This window comes from Artibeus jamaicensis, unplaced genomic scaffold, assembly GCF_021234435.1.
Source record: "Artibeus jamaicensis isolate MK-2021 breed Jamaican fruit bat unplaced genomic scaffold, CSHL_Jam_final contig_519, whole genome shotgun sequence".
Classification (NCBI taxonomy): Eukaryota; Metazoa; Chordata; class Mammalia; order Chiroptera; family Phyllostomidae; genus Artibeus; species Artibeus jamaicensis.
In genome coordinates this window covers 47,487,751-47,498,693 of record NW_026521871.1, presented here as the reverse complement: position 1 = coordinate 47,498,693, position 10,943 = coordinate 47,487,751, and the positions used below count along the sequence as shown (strand labels likewise).

Genomic DNA, 10,943 nt, shown 5'->3' with positions numbered 1-10,943 from the left:
ACTAAAATTTAATAAGCATCATTGAGTTTATTGGTATTACTCATTATTACCTAAACAGGTACTTTCTCTTGCAAGTTGGCATTTAATTTTGTCTTTAATTGATTTAGCAAAATATGTCATTAATTCTTTATTCAGATCATAAGATAATATGCTTTTTGGGGGGAAGATTACAGTCCTCTTGGTCCCAGGTAAAAGTAATTTTACTCCTGGGTTTGAGAAAAATAGTGACATGGAAAGAGAAACAATGAAAGGTTAACAAAGTTATCTTTCAAGGCTGATGGTATAATTCAATAAAGCATCTGTTTATGTCTCACTGTCTAGAGGCCAAAGTTCCCTAATTCACACCTTGAACCTCTCCTAACAATGCCTAGTCCCAGCCCCATAAACTCTAAAGGGCAAGCAAGCCTCCTGAAATTGCAGGAGCCCAGAAACAGCCCTGAGAAGGCTGTAGAGACTTTAAAGGTTTTAAAGATTCCAGGCTTTCAACATGGGCTTAAACAGGTGGTTCTGGAACTTACAGTTCCGGGGTGTACGGTTAGGTCTTAGTGTATTTCGTGCCTTTTTCTCAGGAGGCTGCTCAACTGTCACTTCCTTCTAGTGGTCTTTCTAGCCACCTGATCCTGCCAAAGGAAATAATCTCACTCATTCATCACTGTTATTTCCTGCAGAGCCTTACACAAATCTGTCATTACCTTGTTTGTTGCTTAAATCCGCCCACCACACAAAGATCAGAAGCCTGGTCTTTCTCCAGTGTCTTGGACCTTGTGTGTCTCGAGCGAGACATCTGGGATGAATGGCAGGTCTGTGTCTATCAGATACCTAGTGAACTCTGATATTGAGTTCACCCCCGCACCCTCCCCCCATTCTTCTTAGGTAATAATTTTTTCAGTCACTCGTTTTCACTTTGGAAAATAAGGCCTTTAGCATTTCAATCACAACCACTCACCCTAGCATACTTGTTTCCTACAGTCGGGACCGCCACCCCGGCCCACTTAACCAGGGCCACTAGGCCAGACAGTTTAGAGGCGACCAGGGCAGGTGCAGCCCTTTCACAGGCACACGGATCAACTCACATACCCAGCCCTGGTCCTGGGGGCAGAGGGGCTGGGCAGGAACCGTGGACTCGGAGGAGTCCGAGGAGCCACCTCAAGGCCGCCGGGGGGCTCCACTCTCCCGGTGGCCGCGCCCTGCCATCCACCTTCCTGCGCGGCCCCTCGAGCTTGCTGTGTCGGAGCGTCGCCCCCTCGGCGGCGCGCACCTCGCTGGGGGAGAGCCGGGTGCACTGCACCCGGCCTGGATCAAACCCACCCCACAGCGCGCGCCACCGCGACCACAACTACTTCCGGGTGAGCGGGTCGCCGACCCTGTGGCCCCGCCCCTCCTCCGCCTCCTCCGCCTCCTCCAACTCCTCCGCCTGCGGTTCGGGCTGCGGCTCCTCCCGGGGGCTGGTTCCCGCTGTCTGAGCCGCGGAGTCTAGAAGACACACCGGCGTGACTGGGTGACTGGCCACCGACATCTGGAGCTGCCGCGTCCAGCCCGGCCCGCCCGGCCGGGGACCTGGGACTGGGTTCGTCCTCCGTGCCACTCGCCCTTTGCTCTTCGTCTGGGAGGGCTCCGGGGCGGGCGAGCCGCGCTCTGGCCCTTCCCGGGCTGCGCCGCAGCCACAGCCCGCGCCCAGAAGCAGGTAAGGGCTGCTCTTCGCGCTGCCCGGGGGAGGGTAGGGACGTGGGCCCTGTTCCCGGCCTCTGCAGCCCGGGGTCGGCGCCGCCGCTGACCCCTGCTGGGGGGCCGGGCTTCCCAGGGGCTGGCGGGGTCCCCCGGCCGCCCCGCTCCTTGCCTACCGCCTGTCCCCGGCCTCACGCCCGATTTGGACTGCGCACCCTCGGTCCGCGTGAGGGGAAGGTGTTACTCCCATTGTAGGAGAAATTACTTTGGGCTCTGTCCCTCCGCTTCGGGTTCTCGTGGCGCCTTCCCCTCCTTCCCAGACGTCAGTCGCTCTCTTGGTGCTGTCCCCAGGCAGTCACCCCAGGGAACGGTGGCAGGCCAGTGGAGGGCGTAGCATTTTTTGGCATTTTTTTCCCTGCCTCCTTGACCCGAACTGAAGCGCGGGCATAACAGGCGCTTACTAGGAGTGTCATGCTTCATGCTTGACTAATAAGGGGTGTTATTCACACCCAGATTGTTAAATTCTGTAGTCCAGTCAGGCCTGCTTCTCTTGCCTGTGGATATCCAGTAGGAAGCCGGGGGACCTAAGGAAACCCACCTCTTTTTCTTTCTTACGGGCGGGGATGGGGAGAGTTCAGGTGTTTGCTCTACTTCCCCCCCGTGGGAGATACAAATATCAGGCAGCTGAGATGGGGCTAGGGAAATATTTTATCCTCAACTTTAGCAGTTTGTAGCTCATTTTCTTTGGGTGTCCATTTAATGACTCAGCATTTCTGCTGTAAACAGAAAAACTGTATAGAGTAGGTTAATTGGCTAAAAGATATATATGAGGATAACAGAGTGGCCATTATTTTATCGCCATGGGAAGAGAATGGATGCAGTGATGACATCAGCGATGGAGAGCGGGGGATGGATGTAGGCGTCCCTAATGTTTAAAATAACCTCGTTTTCAAGATAACATTTTATTTTGGGGATAAATCTGTTTTTGGAGAATGCAAAGTGTAGCAGATAAGAGTCAGTTGGCAGGAACTTGAGGTTTGCTGTGGTTTGGAAGCCTTGCAGAATTAACCCTGTTTTACCAACATCATGTTCTGTTTAACAAATACAGAGATGCTGATGACCTAGTATTTAACTGATGAAGAATGAAAATGTTGGAAAGTGTGATTCATTTAGGAAGTTAGGTCACTACCTGGTGAATCATTGATATGGATCTTAAAATTGGAGTAGAGGAAAGTTGGAAGTTTGTTACTGCCTGTTTTATTAGATGCCTTCACTCATTTTATAGGAAGGCTTGTGTTTCACTTTGTTAGGTTTGTTGCTGGACATTTATTGTCATGAAGTATGGTAAGGAAATAAAGAGAACTTTTGCAGAATGTTTGGATGTTAGTTCCCAAGTGGCTTGTTGTGATTTTTACTGATATTTTTACCCATAAATGAAGGGCTCTAGAAACAAAATACACATCGGTGAAAAGTAGAGTTCACCGAAAGCATCTGCAGGTTACGAAGTAGTCTTTTGAGTGAAAGGTCTCACTCATTTTGCAGATGTATCCTTAAAAATGATGTGGAATGAGACTATGTATACTGAGTTCTTATTTAAGGTCAGGTACAGAAGAAAGTGTGTACTGAAGTTGTGATTTATTATTGTAATGCATTCATTTTAGACTAGAAATAACTTTTTATGATGAAATGTAACTTGACATTTTGGCTTTTAAAATGTTGCTCAGCGAAATCACTGAATCACAGAGTTCTTGATACTCTTAGCCTTGTTTTCTGGAATTCAGCTTATTTTACTTTGTTTTCATTTATGAAGAACTTTAGTTAGTTATCAGTGATAAAGTAATGGTAAGTTTATCCTCATGGTCTTGCTTTATCAAATTTCATTTAATTCTTCGACCGAAGTTTGGCATCTGGTTTCCTAGGTTATCCATTCTTACATTCAGAGTGTTCCCTGATGCTGCTTTTGATTTTTGTCCAGCTGTTAGTGACACAAGAATTTCAGTTCCCCATGAACAGAGAATCCCTTTCGGAAAATCCCTTGTGGAAACCACCATCTCCATCACTGACAGTCTTGGAAGAGAAGCCTTTTTAGGCCGGGATTTAAGCATCTCTGTAATGAAAGAAAAAATTGATAGGGAGAATATATTTGACAAAGTAGATTTTTTTCCTCTCAAAACAAAACCAAAAACATATCTTTACTAGAAATGAGAGGGAGGGAGCAGTTTCTTTGAAAAGCTCTTTGTGAATTGTTTACCCTGCTCTTAGTGTAAAAGGGAACAGTATTGATGTTGGGTAGAAAAAAATGCTCCCTGCGATGTGCTGGGAATGTTGAGGATCATTTAAAATTCTCTGTCCTCAATATAAGATCATTGCACCTACAAAATAGAGACCCTTTCCTAGCCCTTTCCTTCTAGGTATAAGTAGTTGCTTTCTCTTGGGAGAATTTGAATGGAGAGATGGTCTTTTAACCAGGAAAACATACTACCTTGTCCAGTTTGCAAATAATAAGTAGATTTAATGACCATTGTTCAGAACTCTAAAACTTCAGAATAAAGAAATTGAGCAAATTTATCCTGTGAGTAAAATAACTGCCTTTTCCTCTATTTTCCCTTTAAGATAATAGGACGCGTGTGGACATGATTGTGTGTGTGTGTGTGTGTGTGTGTGTGTGTGTGTGTGTGTGTTGCCCATTGCACTTTTAAAACTTTTTGGCCTACAATAAATTGGGCCAGACTTAAAAGGAATCGAACAGTAGGCTAAAAACTGGGTTTATCACATGCTATACTTTTCTCATTTGTTCTGTTATTTCTTTATTTTGGTGGGTTGGGGGACAGAGGATTCTGGGTCTTGAAGAAACTCGGAGGTTGGTTGCATGTGTATGTATGCTTTGTTTTCGTCCGGTTGTCAGGGCAGCCGTAGGTCAGAGTCGAAATGGTTAAGAAGAGGGAGGAAATGGCATACATGGAAGGAGAATGCTCACTTTATGGGTTTAGTGGATTTTTGCATGAGGTTTTTAAATTGGTAAAACATTTAGAAAGAAAATGTTATATGGTAAAAAGGAAGTCTCCTTTCTCCAATAAACTTCTAGCCTTTTCTCACTCTCCCACCTCTAATCCACTCAACCACTGTTAATGGTTTCCCGCTTACCGTTCTCCAATTTCCTATTATATATGTGATCACATATGTTTATGAGGAATGTCCCATATCTTTCATTACCCCTGATATGTCTTAGAGCTCTCTCTATATTCGCACATTTTTCCATCTGATTTTTAAAAACTTTTAAATTGAATTTATTGAGGTGACTTTGGTTAATAAAATTATGTAGGTTTTTAGGTGTACAATTCTGTAATACGTCATCTCTACATTGTGTGTTTACCACTCCACATCAAGTCTCCTTCCATCACCATTTATCTTCCGATCCTCTCTTCTTCCTCCCTCACCCCCTTTTCCCATATGATTTTTTTTAAAGATTAGATGTCTTGCCTAGTGTAGATGAACCATGGTTTATTCATTTTCCATATTTATTTTACCATTCCCTGTTCCTAGGCATTTAGGTAGTTTTTACTTTTCTGCAAACATTGGTGTAATGAACAACCCACATATAAGTCTCTGCACTATCCATGAGTATGTGTATGGAATGTATTTCTGAAAGTGTGATTGTGGGATTGGGACTTTAGCTGTGAAATCTAAAAATGAATTTGAGTCCTGTATTGGACTTTATTTTATAATAGAAGTTGGCTTCTTTATTAACCTTGAAGAAGGAGAAAGGAGCTCTTAATTACTTGTATTCTTTATCCTCTACTCCATGAGAAAAATACTGTAACTATATTTTATAAAACACTGTGGAGTGACAGGTACTTAAATTTTGTCGTGGTAAAGATAAGAATGCTGTGGCTTAAAGACTGGTGTAGTTATAGACAAATCACTCCATTTATATTTGGTAATAGTTAAATGGATGCCTTTTGTAGTAGGTTGATTGTTTTAGGACTTTATGACCAATATCAATTTAAAACATTGTATATAGTTTAAGTATTTTTATTTATTTATTGTTTTACATTGTATATACTTTAACTTTCTGCCCTGCTGAAGTCTGCTACTGTGTTGTTAGCCACCAGGGAAAGAAGTAACCCTCGTGTTTCCTTTATCTCCCTCCTCCTGGTCTATTGATAATGAAATGAACCTCTGTGGAGTTTGAGGTCCAAAAATCCTGTGGCAAACCAGAGTGCTATGGATGGGTTAATTTCCAAGGCAGGAGGTAGGTACAGATTCCGTTGCTGTTCTGCATGGTTGTGAGCAGAATAAAGGAGGTTTAAAATTTTTACTTTCTATGTTATATAGCTCACTCATTGACTAGGAAGAGGTTGAGGAATCTTTGCCCTTTTAACATGAGAGACACTAGAGGCAAAAAAAAAAAAATGCTAAGGGCTAATGTGTTATGATGAAGTTGGAACTTGTGAGTGGCAGTTTCCCTGGCTGGTCTATTTTGAGGCCTTGTCAAAGCTTGCCTGATAGAACTTACCACACGAGTGTAATCTGTCCTGGCCCCGCTGCCAGTGAGGAAGGCCTGCGGTTTAGAAGTGGCAGCCACAGAAGAGGAGCCTATAAAGACATTTGCCTTCGGAAGATTAAGGCTACATTTTGGAGTGAAGATCTGCTTAGCATGCACATCCTAGGATCTAGTTTCTTGTCTTCCTTTTTAAAGGAAGTGCATGATCAAGGGAAACTAATGAGGAAAGTTGTTTAGAAAAATGTGTATAAGCAGGAGCACAGGATTGTATCAGTGTGGATATTATGTACTGGTTCTGAGCATGTTTGCCAAGAATCAGTTATGTGTTTTACAACAGGGCAAAAACATTACTATTACTGGCATAGGGAGGCCATGCCCCTAGTTGAAATAGTCAAATTCAGAGACTTTCACACTTGTCATTGGGATCAAAAGGACACTGGGAGCATTGAACTGTCTTGCAGGATTATTTTGAATTCACACAGAGAAGTTAGCTTCTTCCCCAATTCTCATTCTTTTCTTCTCATAGAACTGTTTCACTATTGTGTCCAAATATCATGAAGTTCCCTTTTCAGACTCTTGGTTATTAACAGATTCTCTCTCCCAGCATAGCTGCCTGTACCCTGTGCTTTCTCATAAAAACCTTGGTGTTTTGTATACTCAGGGAATGAAACATTGGAGTTTAAAGTTCTTTAACTAATCTTACTCACTTCTTAGACTAGAAAGCTGTAAAAAAGCTTAGTGCTCCACCCTTTGGACCAAGGTTCATGTCACCATATTTAACTGTAGCCTGTATTGCAGTCTAGGTTGTTTGAAGAATTTGGCGCACGGACTTAATTTACAGATGCAAAAGCTGCATCCTTTCTTTTGCTTTAAGTTAGGTTATGACTCCAGGAGATTCAGTTTTTCCTTGCCCTTAGAAGTTTCAATTGCTTTAGTATTCAATGGGAGGAGAAAAAAATAAACTGGAGTGTTTTTTTCGTTTCTTCTCTGTTCCTATTATCTCTGGTTTATTCCTGTTGTCCCTCTTCCCTGTTTTAGCCTTTCACTCCCCCTCCTTCAAAGAAAAAAGAAAAAAAAATGAGTTAGAGCAAAGCACAGGTGAAAGTGGAAAAGACGGACTGGGAAAGGCCTCGTAAAAGTGCATGTGAGGGTGTTCTTATTTTTTCAGAAGTGGGATAGTAAAACCTTTTAAAAAGATTTCTGGTTCATCTTTTCCATTATTTTCACTTGGAGCCCCGCATATCTTCTTTTCCTTCATTATGAACACCAACATTTTAACTAGTTTTGATATAACATACATATCTCTACTGCTTTAGGAAATTAATTTAAGTTACTTGTTCTGATCCGCTTTGTTATTCTTTCAACATCCCCCACTTTCCTAAGTAGAAACATGTTAACCGCTAGGAACAGTCTTTTGGCTCTCTGTTTTCTAAGTTCAAGAGAATACAGTATCTTGTATGTAGAAGATTAGGATGTTTAAATATTTATTTCCCTGTTAAATGATTTAAATCATAACAACAAACAGTACAGTCAGTAAGCATACATGTTATCATAATTTTTTAAAAAGTATTTCAGTTAAGTGACCCAAGGATTATAGGACTAAAAAGAAAATCAGTGTTAGGGTAGATATTTCTTCCCCTGTCGTGGATGTCACTGTGTCTAAGTGGGTAGTCACGGCGATGAGGTGGTCACTGTCCACCTGTCCTACCAAACTCACCCTTTGCTACCCTTCCAAAGGTTGTTTTTTTTTAATGTGATAAAGTAGTCCCATTTGTTTATTTTTTCTTTTGCTTCTCTTGTCTGGGGAGATATATCTGATTAAAAAATTCTGTGAGCAATGTCAGAGATTGTGATGTTTTCTTCCAGGATTTTTATGGTTTTGGGTCCAACCTTTAAGTCTTTGATTCATTTTGAATTCATCCTGTGTGTGATGTGGGAAGGTCGTCCCATTTCATTGTTCTGCACTCATCTGTGCAGTTGTCCCAACACCGCGTATTGGATAGACTCTCTGTAGCCCACTGTGTGCCTGCTTCCTCTGTCCAGTACTAACTGACTATAGAGGTGTGGGTTAGGAACTTGGAAAAAAATTAATTGTGGTAAAATAGGACAGAATTTACCATTTAAACATTTTTAAGTGTACGATTTCGTGGCATTAGGTATATTCACACTGGTGTGCAACCATTACCACCATCTAACTCGAGCACTTTTTCATCATCTCAAACTGAGACTCTACCCATCAACAATAAGTCCTCATTCCCACAGCCCTTGGTAACCACTATGTTGCTTTCCGTCTCTATGAATTTGACTATTCTAGGTACCTCATATAAGTGGAATCAGATAATTTCATGTAGCACAGTGTCCTCAGGGTTCATCCATGTGGGAGCATGTATGAGAATTTTACTCCTCCTTAAGGCTGAATTAATATTCCATTGTATTTTGTATATTGTGCATACCACATTTTGTTTATCCATGTATGTCAATGGACACTTGATGTGTTTTTCAGCCTTTGGCTGTTCTGAATAATGCTGCTACGAACATAAGTGTATAGATATCTATTTAAGTTCCTCCTCCCCTCCCCTCTCTCCCTCTCTTCTCCCATAAGGGGAATTGTTGGATCATATAGCAATTCTGTGTTTAATTTTTTGAGCAATTTCCATATCATTTTCCATAAATAGCTACACCACTGCCAGCAGTGTATTAATACAAGGGTTCCAGTTTCTTTACATCATCGACACTTATTTTCTGTCTTTTTTTTTTTAAATAGCCATTATCAATGTGAAGTGGTCTCTCCTGTGGCTTTGATTTGCATTTCCCTAATGATTAGTGATATTGAGCATCTTTTCATAATACTTATTGGCCATTTGTATATCATCTTTGGAGAAATATCTATTTAATTCCTTTCCTTGTTGTTGAGTTTTAGGGGTTCTCTGTATAGTCTGGATTTCAATCCTTACCAAATACATGATTTGCAAATATTTTCTCCCATTCTGTGGGTTGCTTATTTACTGTTAATAGTGTCCTTTGATGCACAAAAGTTTTAAGTTTTGATGAAATTCAATTTATCTACCTTTTCTTTTGTTGCCTTTACTTTTGGTATCATACTCAAGAAATCATTGCCAAATCTGATGTCATAAAGGTTTTCATGTATATTTTTTCTTAGAGTTTTCATTGTTTTAGCTTACATTTATTTCTTTGATTCACTATAAATAAGTGTTTATAGATGGCGTATTCTATATTCTTTTGTATGTGGATATCCAGTTTTCCCAGCACTGTTTGTTGAAAAGATCATCCATTCCCCATTGACTGGTTTTGACACCCTTGTCGAAAATCATTTGAACATATGCCAGGGTTTGTTTCTGGGCCCCAGAAAATATTCTTTATGCTTTTATGCCAGTTACACACTGTTTTGCTTAATGTAGCTTTCTAGTAAGTTTTGAAGTCAGGAAGTGTGGCATCTCCAATTTTGTTCTTTTTTTAAGATTGTTTTTGTCTATTTGTAGTCACTTTGTGATTCCACATAAATTTTTAAATTTTAGGATGTGTTTTTGTACTTCTGCAGAAATGTCATTTGGGGCCTTGGCTGGGTTGCTCAGTTGGTTAGGGCATTGTCCCGAGACATCGGGGTTGCAGGTTCGACCCTGGTCAAGGCACATAGAATAATCAACTAATGAATGAGTAAATAAGTGGAACAACAAATCAGTGTGTGTGTGTGTGTGTGTGTGTGTCTCCCCCTTTTCGCCCCTTCCTCTCTCTCTCTCAAATTAAACATGAAAAATATATTTTAAAATGTCATTAGAATCTGATAGAGATTACATTGAATCTGTAGATTTCTTTGGGTAGTATTGACATTTAAACAATATTAGGTCTTTTAATTCATGAACACAGGGTGGTTTTTTAAATTTATTTATGTCTTCTTTAGTTTGTTTCAGCAGTGTTTTGTAGTTTTCAGTATACAAGTCTTTTGCCTCTTTGGCTAAGTTTATTCCTAAGTATTTTATTCTTTTTATGATATTGTAAATGGAATTGTTTTAATTTTCTTTTTGGATTGTTCATTGTTAGTGTATAGAAATGCAACAGATTTTTTTGAGTACATTTTATATCCTTAAAACTTTGTTAAATTCATTCATCCAGAGTTTTAAAAGCTATATATTTTATTGATTATGCTATTACATTGGCCCCATTTTCTTCTCCTCTTTACTCCCCTCCGCCCTGTGCCCCACTCCCACCAGCATCCCCCCACCCCTGCCCTTATTCATGTCTATGGATTGTGCATTTAAGTTCTTTGGCTTTTCCATTTCCTATACTATTCTTAACCTTCCCCCAAATGGTAGGTCTATTTTGTGCCTACCATTTATGCTTCTTATTCCCTGTACCTTTTTCCCCATTCTCCCCCCTCCTCTGATAATCCTCCATGTGATCTCCATTTCTGTGAATGTGTTCCTGTTCTAGTTGTTTGCTTAGTTGGTTTTTGGTTTTTTTCAGGTTTGGTTGTTGGTAGTTGTGAGTTTATCATATTTTTGATCTTTTTCTTAGATAAGTCCCTTTAACATTTCATATAGTAATGGCTTGGTAATGATGAACTTGACCTTGTCTGGGAAGCACTGTATCTGCCCTTCCATTCTAAGTGAAAGTTTTGCTGGGTAGAGTAATCTTGGATGCAGGTCCCTGCCTTTTATGACTTTGAATATGTCTTTTCAGCCCCTTCTTGCCTGCAAGGTTTCTTTTGAGAAATCAGCTGATAGACTTACGGAAACTCCTTTGTAGGTAATTTCCT

General features: G+C 40.8%; 1 protein-coding gene across 21 annotated transcripts in view; it reads left to right on the top strand.

The window, feature by feature from the left end:
• The first annotated feature begins 1,379 nt into the window (after positions 1–1,379).
• Positions 1,380–10,943, top strand: part of LRRFIP2 (LRR binding FLII interacting protein 2) — a 101,334-nt gene continuing 91,770 nt past the window's right edge. For all 21 annotated transcript variants that reach the window (XM_037148272.2, XM_053669415.1, XM_053669413.1 and 18 more), the window contains exon 1: positions 1,380–1,684. The gene's annotated coding sequence lies outside the window, so the exon portion shown is untranslated. The remainder of the gene's footprint in view (positions 1,685–10,943) is intronic.